Source organism: Myodes glareolus, chromosome 8 (genome assembly GCF_982192425.1).
Source record: "Myodes glareolus chromosome 8, mMyoGla1.1, whole genome shotgun sequence".
NCBI lineage: Eukaryota > Metazoa > Chordata > Mammalia > Rodentia > Cricetidae > Myodes > Myodes glareolus.
The window spans coordinates 18,092,721-18,104,732 of NC_142033.1; the positions used below are offsets into that span (position 1 = coordinate 18,092,721).

The following is a 12,012-nucleotide window of genomic DNA, read 5'->3' on the forward strand; positions in this document are numbered from 1 at the left end:
ACAGATTTCTAAGTGATCTGGAGCTCCATCCAAGAGCAGAGTACTCACACGGCAACAGCCCGGACAACCAAGGTCAGTTTCACAGCTATCGTGGTTTGATCTAGGGGTGCTATGATACTCTGCAGGCATTTGAGAAATCAAGTTTAGTAGACTTCCCAGTCTTCTACTGGGTGCATCCAGGCTTGTTTGCTGGGTTCTTCTCAATTCCTTCCATCTCTTCATGCTTTGTTTTCTATTCAGATTCTTCCCATTATGATTTTCTTCAACCACGTATTGAAAAACAGATTTCCTTAGTCCAGAACCATCTTTCCATCTCATACTGCCACTTGGAAGTACTTGCTAGAGCTATCTCAAAATTATGTCAAGAAAATCAAATGCTTAACCTCCCATAGTTCATCCTCTCAAGCCCAGCCTGCCTGACATTGATGCCCAAGCCTTCTTTCACAATATTCTCCATCTTAACAGATGGACGCTTGATGTACCCTACTGTTCAGGCAGGATAAAAGAAATACCCTCTCAACCCATTAACAATTTCCTTGAACTCACACCTGAAACTGTGGTACATTACCTCCCCTGAGGTAACTATAGCTTCTTACATGGTTTCTCTGCTTCACATCTGTCTGCCTTCGGTATCTCTGTCACGGATTACCATGAATTTGGGACAAGTCTAGATAAATACCAAGTTCAGGCCAACCTGGGCCACAATGTGAGTCAGTCTGGGCTATACAATGTGAATCAAAGAGAAAAAGTCTGAGAAGGTCTAAGCAGCCACTACTGGCCTTGAGGGTGAATGAAGGGGACCAAGCACCAATGACTGCAGGCAAAGCTTAGAAAGAAGCAGGAAATCCATTGTCCCCTAGGACCTCCAGAGGGACACAGTCTCATGCCTTGATTTTCAGTCGAGTGGGACCAAGTTCACACTTTTAATTTGAACCTCTAGATCTGCCTCTTAGATCCAATGTTTTGTTTTTCTAAGCTACCATATTTGTGGTAATCTCTTAAGATGATTTGGTAATTTTAATAAGATAATTTGGTAATAAATAAGGCAATTAGATAACTATAAGAAACTAATAAATACTATAAATATGCATATACACATATATGCAGTATTATGTATATATAATGTATTTATAGCATGCATACAACTATATCAGAGTAATATGTATTTGTGAGCATATATTGATTTTGGTAGAATTCCTGGACAACGGCCATCTTGTTAAATATGGCACTATTATAACATGGGAGAGGGAAGCTGCTGAAATGACAAATTTTAACAAATGTAAGAATTATAGCTCTTAAAATTTATAGAAAATAAACAGCAACCCTATTCATGTTGCTAAACCTCACTAAACATCTCTGGCAGGGCACTTTAATTTGCATTACCCCTCCCTCTTAAGTCCTACAATATCTAGTTGAAGAACTTCAGAAATCACTCCTAAGAGTGATTTCTCTTAGGAAATTTCTCTTAGAAAACTCATTTCTAAGATACAGGATCCAGTTTTAACATTTATGGCAAGGACATTGCTTTTCCCTAGATCATTTCTATATTCAATACTAAATATTCTATTCAAATGTGGGAAAATAGTGGGGTGCTACGTGAGCAGGCTACACAGGAGTTACCCGGTATTAAAGTTACGGGCAAAACTAAGAATCAGAAAGCATCCAAAAGATGTCAAGTCAACTAGACGACCATCAGACCAGGCTCTGTGCACAGGCATCATCAGGATGGGTTTGAAGACAGTAAGAGTTGAGATCTTTGGACTCTTCTCATATTTCCAAACACATTTAGAAAAAGAAAAGTCTATTATTTACTTTCATTGTTTTCTCTTTCAAAACAGCATTTTTGCAGAACAACACATCAGAAAATCACAGTTTGCAATTCTCTAGTTACTACTAGTGGTGATAATAACGTGAATATTTTATGAGAAAGATAGAATTTTTTTTTTACAGGATCTTATGTTCAATGTAAAGTCAGAGGGCTTATATTTAGCTTGGATGGACACTTACATCCATCCATCCAAATCCAGTACTAAGTGTCTCTGGGCTAACTTCCAAAATCTTTTTAATCTTTCGAATTTAAATTCTCTCAATCTGAGAGGAAAAAAATAAAGATAATGTATAAAGAGGCAAAACTTTGATATTTTTAAAAATTGTTTTTCATGGTATATGGACATGTTACAATATCTACTACTGTAGTAGCTGATGAAAGAGGAGCATGTCTAAATTAAGACTATAATGACCTTTGTATAGCAAGACGAGTTTTGACATTTTTGTTATTTTTATTGGAAAAAATGAATTGAAAAATATTTTCTATGCCCTGCAAAATGAATTAGAGATTATTTCAATTAATCTAGAATGCTGTAAACATATAAAATATTTACACTACCAAACTAAAGACAAAATTAAGTGGATGAGAAAGAAAATTCCAATAATCATATGCTGTTCTTTTATTCTCAGGCAAAAACAACCTAATAAATCTATTATAAATGCACTTTTTATGAAGGATGATACCATATTAATTATTGAGGCAGTCATAATCATAGAGACACCAACAGCGAGAAGCTAGTTAATTTACAGGGGAAAAAACAAATTTGGTTCCTCGGAAGCCCCAGAGGACATTCAGTTTTCACTTTGCCTGGACCGCAGCTGCTCTTAAATTAACTGGGGTGGCTGTGGGTGCTGGGAGCCTGCAGAGTCCCTCGCAATGGATGGAGCTGCTACAGAGACAAGTACAGCGGCAGCAGACGCCCTGTGGGCTCTCAGTAAATATTAATCTATAATGGCAAGTCTTCTAATGACAGTAATGCTTGGAAGTTCTACCCAATAGTGTAAAAAAGCATTTATTCTAGAAGAAAAACATATACCAGACAAATATGTGCCTTTTGGCAGTTACAGTCACAAAACGGCATGATCAATTTGAAATCTGATCTCTCTAGTAGCCAGTACTATAAAGCTTGTTTTTAAAAAAAGCATTAACATTACTCACAGTAGTGATCTTAATTCACTGAATTTTTGATCCAATAATGCCTGCTATATCCCAAATTCAATAAATGTCTGGTTCAGATGGAAGGGTTTTAATTCTATAAGCTTCCAAGTCATGGAGACTTGGGGGAAATGGGAGGTACACAGGGTCATTTTTCAGGGTGGGGCTCACAGCGTGCTAGTGGAACATTCCTTAGGAGGCCTAGAGAAGGGGTCCAGAGAGGAGACTGGGAAATTAGCAACCATTAACACAACACTCCTCCTATTCTGCCTCAAAACTGGGCATTCCAACAAGACACCAAATAACATGTGCCAGAAACAAATCATCAAACTACATGGGAAAAATTAGTATCCAATGCTTTAACTTGAGATTGAAACTGAAAAACACAACAAAACAAAACAATCCCTTAGACTGATCTAGAGAAAAGCAAGCCGGGGAGTCATGATGTAGGAGACATATCAAAAGAGAAACACTGATTTTGTTTTCAGCATCTCTGAGAAGCTGTGGGAAGAATCCTTCCAACATTAGAAGTCCACAGCATGGAAGGAAACCTCAGCTTGCCTGTGTTGCTCCTAGGAATAGAAGACCCTATGGACAGTGGCTGGAGCAGCGGAAAGGCAGACTTCTGTGGGCAAAGGTCTGTGGAATGCGGAGTTCTTGTTTCAGAGACTCTCAAGCAACATAAGACTGTGGTTTTTCAGAAACGCAGAGGCAAGATTTGACTCACTCACGTTAAAATCCACTAAAATCCAATTGCCCCAGATTCCCAAATCTTTTCCTAAGGTCTGCTTGGATATAACTCAAACTAGTATAATAATATACTAAAGTGGTTCAGGTCCAATAAAGGAAATTATTTTCAGAATTTATATTAAAATACAACAATTAAGTTTTAAACGACTAATTAGTAACTTAGCCCAGGAACAAGAAACTCCTGTTTTATTGCATACATCCGAATGTTGTTGACTTTCCTATGACGGACAGGTTCGCTGAGTGTGCTTCGAACCGGGAGGACAATGCGGTCAGAGGGGATGACTTCTTCTATCTATAGCCCGTGTCTGTGCCATCAAGAGAAGCCCCGCTCACAACTCTGCAATCAACCATCACTCTGAGCTTTATTTTAATTAGGCCTCAATTTAAGTTGACTGTGATTTTTTTTGTTACATATCTGTAATAGCTAAAGTATCTGTATGTGAGTATAAAATATATAACAGGCTGAATTTCATTTATAACTAAACATTCCTTTATCATTCTTTATGAAAAAAAGCTAGACAAAAGCAAATTTGACTGTCAAAACGACTATCCCAGTTATAAAATATCAAAAGGACTGGGAAAAGATCTGATATGCTCCGTGACAGAAAAATCATATTTTTAATGAACTTCAATGATGGGATATGGCTTGATATTTTGAACTATACAAATGTCACCCAGTTTTACTAACAGCAGAATGAGACATAGAATATACACCTATTATTTTGTACTCACTTTTAATATGTTAGTGGTTTCAGTTTGACAGTTTTTACCTTTCAAAAAGAAACTTCTAGGGGAAAAGAAAATAGAAGTGGAATGTCACCCACCTCTCAGAAAGAACTGTGTACAAAATAAACACCTCTCGCCTCTGCACACAGCCAATTTTAATAGAACAGTGACAGCCAAACTGTCAACAAAGAATCATGGTTTCAAAATCAAAACTTCTCATGGAATCTTAGATTTTCTGTGGTTTATGCACATAAAAACAAGATGGACTACCTAGCTAAAATGCTCATTATGTTTTCATTTAAATTCTGGAATACTATGTTTTGTTTTAATCCTTAATGCCAGTTCTTCAAAACCTGCCATTAGCATGGGCCATAAAATGGTGCTAAAATGTGATCTCTCAGGAGATCTTTAGTATGAACGGAAATAAATGACAAAAAAGGTCATTCCTTTTTGAAAGCACAAAAATTAGACTTATTTAACAATCATATGTTAAGTGCCTACTGTGTGTCAGGCTCCTGAATTACTCATGTTCCTCTCCTTCACCTCGTATAATGTGAAGCACACATGAGAACAGCCATCATTTTGAATATGCTAATTCATATTAGGTTAGTAGTAGTTTGTTCAGAAAAGGGCACCAGTGAAGAGTTTACACCACCTAAATAAAATATGGAAAGTAGTTCAGCTGTTGATATTAGCCGGAGTTTAGGGGTTATATTTCTATAACTGGGATGTATATGTAAAAGTAGCTAATGATTACTTCAGGTTTAGATTAGAAACTCCATATTCTAGGGGTGTGAGATAAGTAAGTGATTCCTTAAAGAAGGTATTCGCGTGCCTACTGTGTACATGAGACGGCCGCATTGACTGCAACCACACCGAAGGACCAACAGTTTTGCCTAAATCATAGAGCTCTTTCTAACTTTTCCTGCCATGGTCCAATCCTGCTGTCCCTTTAAGCCCCACTCACCTTCTGTACCAAGTATGGACGAATAGCAGCCACATTGTTCCATGCAGGCAATCACTCATGGGCATGGGACTCTGGGAGAACATTCGTGTGAATGCCTTGAGTCATCTGCCACAGACAATCACACATTATGCTATGATGGTTCTCCCAGAAGTTTGATGCTAAAGGACTCTGACTTTGAAGCTGATCTAATAGACCAGCCACGGTTACAGGACAGAGGACTAATGTGCCTCTTTGAAAAGAATGGGGGAAGCATTAGGCACCAGTGGAATTCTGGTGTTCTAGCCATGTTCCATCAAGTGTCAGGGCTCTGTAGCAGGCCTGAGGTATGAACTGTGTAATCAGCCTGACAAAGCTAATCTGTTTCATCTAAAGAACTTATACTGATGCACTGCTATTTGCTCCATAAGATATAGAAGGGGAGAGAGTCTCTAGCCCTACTCTAGTCAAAGGCAATGAAGACCACACTGAGGGAAATCTAAGTGTTGGTATAAAGGGAAAGAACCTTGATAGAACAGCCAAACAACCTATCACAAGCTTAATATGAGAAAGAAAAGCTTTTTTTTACAAGGCATGGATATGCATCTTAGTTAGTTGCACTGGTCCATTATCTACCCCCTCTGAGAGAGAGACAGAGAGAGAGAGGGAGAGAGAGAGAGAGAGAGAGAGAGAGAGAGAGAGAGAGAGAGAGGATAGATAGACAGACAGGTGGATAGATAGATAGATTTTAGATGAACAGTAGAGATAGATAGATAGATAGATAGATAGATAGATAGATAGATAGATAGATAGATAGAGACAGATAGAGATCAGGGTATTGACTGCTCCAGCTAGCTCTTGTCAGATGGTCTGATTGACTGAATCCTCAAGTCTACATTCACATCATTTCTCAAGATCCTTCTCTGCTCTCTTCCTTCATTTTGGGTTCCATCCATCAAGCCTCTCCACAGTCTCTGACTCCAGGATAGTAGCAATTTCATGGTTACTAGCACTATGATACTAAAGCGTCCTGTATTTTCTCTAACCTCAACTTTGTAAATAACACCTTCATCAAATGATCCTAATTTGAGGCCATTATTTGATTCACACTGGGACCCTGACACCAAGTATCATTGTAAGATTTTGACCATGGGTGGCCATGTGGATAGGTTTTGTGACCAGTTGAGATAATAGATTCAGGAAGAGAGTAAGTACAATTGTGTAAATAAAGCAAACTATGTTCTGAATTAGCAATGTGATGCTTGAAAGACTCACAGCAGGTGCAAAAGAAAGCCTGGCCTGAACAATGAGCTAATCATCAATGGGTAGAAGCCTGTAAGATTGTGATCATTTCTATAAGACCTTGTAGGATATAGAGAATTTATTTCATTTAGGAGATGGAGCCTCAAATCTCCACTTAAAAATACAAAAATACTAGTACTTAAAACAACATGAATGATTGTCTAGCTGAGCTCTCCCGTGGTAGATGAGTTAACCGAGTCTGCAGTTAAACCTCAGAGGGCACACTGTTAGCTAATGATAGAGCTGGGAATGAGAATCTACTGGATTCCTATATGTATACTCTTCACACAAAATACAGCATTTATTGCTATTTAAGTGACTTCCACAAGCCAGCAAATACTGAGTATCTAGTATAAAGTTGACGTAAAAGACAAAATAACATTTTAATAATTTTCAGTTCACAAAACTAACAAGTCATCCAAGCATCTAGGAGTGAAACAATGATCTTATATTAATCATGGAAGTTTCCTTGCTAACAGGCAAGCTCAGCAGTCTAGACACTTGACTGTTTCTACCCGCAGAGCCACCCACCTAGACACACCCAGCAAGTGTGACAGCTTGAGTTAAGCACAGGGAAACAAGTGAGAGACAAACACTGTTAGTATTCATTTATAAATTTGTACACGGTATGTTTGTGCTCTTATTTACATGTGTTGTATAAAAGGCATTGATCAAGAGCAAAAAACTAACTTATTAAAAATTGGGCTTATGTAGTAGAAGTTTTCAAAGTAAGTACAGTTAAGATAATCACTAGTGGGCTGTGAGGCACCTTAGCAAGATGGTGAAACAGGACTATCTGATGCTCTTCCTCTTAGAAATATCAGATTGAACAATTATCTACCCTAGAAATAATATCACCAGGCCTAAGGAAGCCAGGTGAGCAGATCTACAGCTAATCTGTGCAGACTACAGGTAAGTTAAGATACAAAGAAGAGGCTAAAAAAGAAAACCATATGCTACACACATCACCCCCTCTCCAACGCCAGGCAAAGCAACTTAGAGGCAGATGCCCTCTGCTAAGAGACAGGCTAGGGAGTGAGCCCACAGGTACAAATGCTAGACATGCCCAAGGAAATCAGTGTGAGGACCAGACGAGCTCCCACTGGTGGGTGCATAGGACTGCACAGACTTAGTCAACTCAGCAGCTAAGGTTCTATGATTTCCCCACAAGTCTGTCTCTTTTCCACCCCATACCAGACTAGCCTCAGAGCCTTAGGGTACAAACTCTCCCAAGACCAGGTCAGAGGCAATGGTCCCAACCACTATGATGTCTTGGCCTCTAGGCCTACACAGCACCATCTGTGTACAGGCTAAGTAAGCTCCAGTCCATACCAGAACCAAAAGAACTCCACATACAAAAGGAAGTTAAGATACAGACAATGTGCCTTTATTGACAGAAAACCCTAGAAATGCCACCAAAATAAAATAAAAAATTGGAACTGCGTAAATTCAGTAAAATTAAGGATATAAAATCAACACACAAAACCAGTTGTGTTTCTAAACACTATTACAAACTCTCCAAAAACAAAATCAAGTTCACAAGGTTTCACTGTTAGACAAAGGTCTAGAGCTAGACAATGGCTATTGAAGTGGACAGGATCAGTTTCTGCAGAGCTGAGCTCCCCAACAGGTTATCCAAACATAAATGGACAGTCCTAAACACATGTACATATAGGCAAGACTATTTGTATTCTGTAGGATATGTGACAGTATGTTATGTATGTATGTATGCAAAACACAACAATAATTATAGAATAGGTCATGCATTCAAGAGGGGATTGTTGGGAGAAGACAATCCCCAGAATCCCCAACAATTCCAGAATGAGTTGGAAAGGAAGAGGAAGGTATGAAAATGACTTAAATACAATGTACCCAAGTATGAAATTCTCAAAAAATTAAAATCATAGAGGGAAAACAATTATATTTATAATAGCTACAAAAATACAATACTGAGTAATAAATTTAACCAAGATGAATTATATATACTTTTAAAACTATAAAGTACAAAAAAAATTAATAAAAAAGTGATAATGACACAAATAAATGAAAAGAGATCATATTCATGGACTAGAAGAATAAATAATGTTAAAATGCCCACAGTACTCAAAGAAATCTAAAACAATGCCTATAAAAATTCCAATGACATTTTTTTCAGAGAAATAAAAAAATTCTAAATTCTGTATAGACGTGCATAGCATCCCAAATAGCCAAAGTAATGTTGAGTAAAGAAGAATGCAGCTCTAGTCATCACAATATTTGGCTTTAAAATAAGCTACAAAGAGATAGACAGATGGATGGATGGACAGACAGATGGACAGAGATAGAGTTATGTGTGTATAAATAATTTAATATATATATATGAAAATTATATTACTATACACCTATTAATTCTATAATGTAATAGAATATTATATAGACAAATGGATCAGATTCAGATCCCTGAAATAAGAGCATTCATCAAGAGTCAGTTGATTTTCAACAAAGGTGCCAAGAGAGAGAAAATAAAACTCCTCAATAATCAGTGGTAAGAAAGCTGATATTCACATGCAGAAGAAGAAAAGCAGACCATTACCCCACACATTCAAAAGTCAACTCAAAATTGATTCCTAAACTGGATGGTCTGAAACCATAAAGACTTTAGAAGAAAATAGAACAAAAGGTGTTAGTGATGAACATGACAAAGATTCTCAAAGAGAAAAACTAACATTGTACTTAATTTTATGGCAAGAGTTCACTCCATTCAAAAAAAAATAAGAAAAATGTTTTATTGACAAACCAGACTGTGTCAAACTAAAATGCTTCTCCTCTGCAAGGGAAGCGATTAGCAGAGCAAGGCAGGTGCAAAGCCTGTGAATATATTCACCAACCATTTGCCTGTCAAGAGGGCAATGCCGAGAATCTGTATGGAACTCAAGCATAAAGCACATACAGCCCACTTACAATGGACAGTACACTTAATAGTCATACCTTAAAGAGCTTATAGGGCAACAGATACGTGAAAAAGGCTAAATGATAGAATTGTCCAAGAAATGCAAATCAATCCACAATGAGTTGTGAACTCACCTATGTCAAAGATCACTATCATTAAGAAGACAAGAGATAACATGTTTGACACAGATTTGGAGAAAAGGGAACCCTTGCATCCTATGATTTGGAATATAACTTAGTTTCGCTGTTACAGATAATGGGAGATGGTTCTCCTAATGAATTAACAGAACTGTCATAGGATACAACATTCTCTTTATTCAACAGATAATGAAAGAAAATAAAATGAGTGTGCCACAGCCTGTGTGTACTTCCCTGTATCACAGCTCCCTTTACAACAGCCAATCTGTAGCATAATCTTAAATGTCAGCCACAGATGAATGAATGAAAAATAGTGTATGTATATAATTTTCATTTTCAATATTATTATATAATCATACATGTAACTGGAATATTATTTGGCATCTTAAAAGAAGCAAATGCTATCATTTGAAGCAAAACAGGGAAAACTGGAGTAAAAGAAGCCAGATACAGAAGACAAATACTGCCTGATTTCACCTACGTGTGGAAAATTAGAAAGTGAGGCTCATAGACCAAGACAGTAGGGAGCAAGGGGAAAGAGAAGACGCTGGTCAAAGCACACAAAGTCCCATTACAATGAAGGAGTAGGTTTTTGAGATCAATCGCATAACATGCTGATTATAGCTCATGTATGATCTTGCATATTTCAAATTTGCCAAGAGGAGATTTTTGTTTTCATTGCAGAAATGATTTAAACATGTGAAATTACAGGTACATTAAGTAGCTTAATGGAATCATTCTACAACATAAACATATACTAATATATCAAGTCGTGTTCCATAGATGCATATAGTTGTTATTTGCCCATGAAAATAAAGAATAGAAAAGATAGTTGGCTTCCATCTGAGGTTCGGAACAGGTTTGTTTTACAAATTGCAACATATAAGCTCTTTGCAAATTTTCCACAGTTCTACTGGCTATGCTCAAAACACATTGACTTTGACAAGAAGTAATGATCTGTAAAAAATGCAACAAAAACAAACAAAGCCCAAGATCCCATGAACTGGTAACAACAAAGGAGAAACCACAATCCAGAAGAAATTGTCCTTAAACCTTCTACCCAGGAGTCTATTCTATATAAAACTCATCCGCTGCAGAAGCAATCGGGTTCAGTACATCCTGGGTGTGTGCTGGGACTGCAAAGTCAAAGGCACTCAGGAATGGCCCTAACCTGCACAAGTGAAACCAGAAAGCCTCAAACAGCAGAAAGTGGTAAAAAGGTGGACCACTTACGAAGCCAGGTCCTAGGTAACTCGGTGTGTGTGTGTGTGTGTGTGTGTGTGTGTGTGTGTGTGCGGGCATGTGTGTAGATGTTAGCACACTGTGTACTAAACAAAGAACGGCTCTCAGCCTGCTAAACTCCAGTAAATAAAATCCATTTTAAACAGATTGAATTAAACCCTTCCCCCATTTCTCTTTCTGGAATATTTTTATGCCTTGGGCATCTACTTTTAGACACCTCATCATCAACTATAGTCTCTATTTTGTAAGAAGAAGTGAGAAGGGCCACAGCTTCCAAGGTGAAAGTGGATATATCAAATTTCTTCTTCTAGGGATTAGAAAGAAGTTTCTGTCTACTGAAGTTCTATACAAGCCACAATGAAGCAGTTTCATGAGGGAGCCACTGGTACAGATCATGCTTAATGCAGATCACCTGGAAATCCTGACCTCTTAAACACTATGAACTGTACTGTAAAGCAAAAGAGTTTCTTGGTTTCATTTCCTAGCTTTGAAAATGATATGTAATAGGTAAATTTTGGTCTAGTCTCTCAAGGAACTGCAGCTTTGAAGTGAAGTTTACTTCAGCACACTAGCGGGGCCGAGGAAGTATATACAACCCAGACACACTCTAGGTACTACAGAGTATTATGGGAAAGAAAATTTCACTCAAATAGCTGCACCTGACACCAATCCTAGTGAACAACATTGTTTTAATTTAGACCCAAAGATTGCATTCAAGTATTAATGTTTAATCAATGTTTGAGAAGTTCTATGAATTTCTATACATATATAATCAATGATTGAGAAATTATACACCATTAAAATTCCTGATCGATATGAAAAGGTTCTGCTTTTGTATTTAAACACTGTGGATTTAAAGTGTCTTTTTTCTCAGCCATCTGCACATAGAGGGAAGACAATCACATTCCTCCAATCCACCACACTAACAAGCACTACAGCCAGAACTCAAATAGAATTCTGAAAGCAAATCTTGGGAAGGTTTCTTGAAGCAGGACTGCAA

At 37.6% G+C, this 12,012-nt stretch overlaps 1 protein-coding gene across 3 annotated transcripts in view; it reads right to left on the reverse strand.

The window, feature by feature from the left end:
• Slc4a4 (solute carrier family 4 member 4) overlaps positions 1-12,012 on the reverse strand; it is a 412,005-nt gene that overhangs the window by 45,683 nt on the left and 354,310 nt on the right. The gene's annotated exons all lie outside the window — the stretch shown is intronic.